The sequence below is a fragment of the Alligator sinensis genome, unplaced genomic scaffold, assembly GCF_000455745.1.
Source record: "Alligator sinensis unplaced genomic scaffold, ASM45574v1 scaffold1170_2, whole genome shotgun sequence".
NCBI classification, from domain to species: Eukaryota; Metazoa; Chordata; order Crocodylia; family Alligatoridae; genus Alligator; species Alligator sinensis.
This window is the reverse complement of record NW_005843180.1, coordinates 107869-109368: the sequence shown is the minus strand read 5'-3', so window position 1 is coordinate 109368 and position 1500 is coordinate 107869.

Sequence of the window (1500 nt, the reverse complement as noted above, 5' to 3'; positions counted from 1 at the left end):
GAACAGCCCGAACTCCTCGGCCATGTCTGCGCCGGGCGGGGCGGGGACGCGCGCGGCGTCACCGGCGTGACGTCATGGGCGGGGCCGGGGGCGACGTGACGGCGCGGGGCTGCGGCACGCGCGCACCAGCCCTGCTGTTGAGCCCCAGCTCAAGTCTGGGATCGTGCCCGGTATGCAAAGGCCAATAAAGATACCAGGGGTGAAAGTATAAAGAAGGTTTATTGCTAGCAATACAAGGTGCAAGCGGAATAATGTCACGTAACAAGCACCCCGATTCTTAATTATGAGCATCTTTTCTACGGGAGTATTGGACCTTCATAAGCATTCGTGTTTGCTAATTGGTGATAAGGGAGTGACGAAGGAGTTCTTGCCTGAGCATGTCTCTATACCTGTGTTTGAGCTATGGATCTCATTTCCATACATGTATGCTTCATTAGCATACTTTCTCCCCACCTCGGGGTGTGATTTTTAGTATTGAAATTAGCTCTTTGCCCTAGTCCTCTGTCTGCTTTTGTTTTCAAGCCTCCTTTATCTAAGACTGTCTCCTCCTTATCATTGCAGATGGGCATTAGTTACATAACAGAGACTTTTGCTTGGGCTTTGTATAGCGGTTTCTAGGTCAAACCTGATGTTCCCCTCTCTGGAGCATTTTTAATTATTTTTATTATAATTGCTCCACTCAATTTGTTTTAACACAAATCTAGTATTTTCAGCTTTTTTTGTTTGTAAAATCATTTGATTTATCTTAGGCCTGAAGATAGATAAGAAGACAGGTAAATATTGTATCTAGCAACAGGCTATAATCCCTATAACACAAAATAAAACAACCATATTAAATAACTGTTTTAACCATCTAAAATTGGGAAGGCAGGAAGTTAACCAGGACAAGTCTAAGCCAGATGATTCCAGACATTTTTCTGAGGGTCAAACATTTTTTTGTTGTAAAAGGTTTTCCCCTCCTATGAGTAGGAGTGGACAGATCAGGGTGCCCCACAATAAAACCTTGAACAATTTTATAATAAGGCTTGTAAAACTTAATCAAAGATTGACAAATTATTTAAAGTTGGGTTTTTTTTTTAATAGGAATTTTAAGTCTCTTATTGGCTCTATCTTTTATTGTTTTTTGCCTCCGGTCCCGGAGTCTGTAGGGGTTTTTTTTGTTCCGGTCCAGCCACCGGCTTTAGGCGACTGGAATGTATCTAAGTTTTGATTTTTTTGAGCTTTGCGGCCGTCGGGGTCGTTAGAAGTATCTTCTATGGGCCTTTCCATCTGGCTCGAAGTGGTTCCTCGTTCCAATCTTTTATAAGGACATAACTCCCAGGTAATAATCGATTTTTTGGGGCAGGATATTGGTCCTGTGTCTGCAGCACGTCTCGTACCTGCTGATGGATGGAAGACAAAACAGAAACCAAGGACCATATATATTTTTTAATCATTTTTTTTCTTAAAACTTGTACCTGTTGTTCAGTACCCATGGGCAGACTCAGAGGGTAAGGCTTA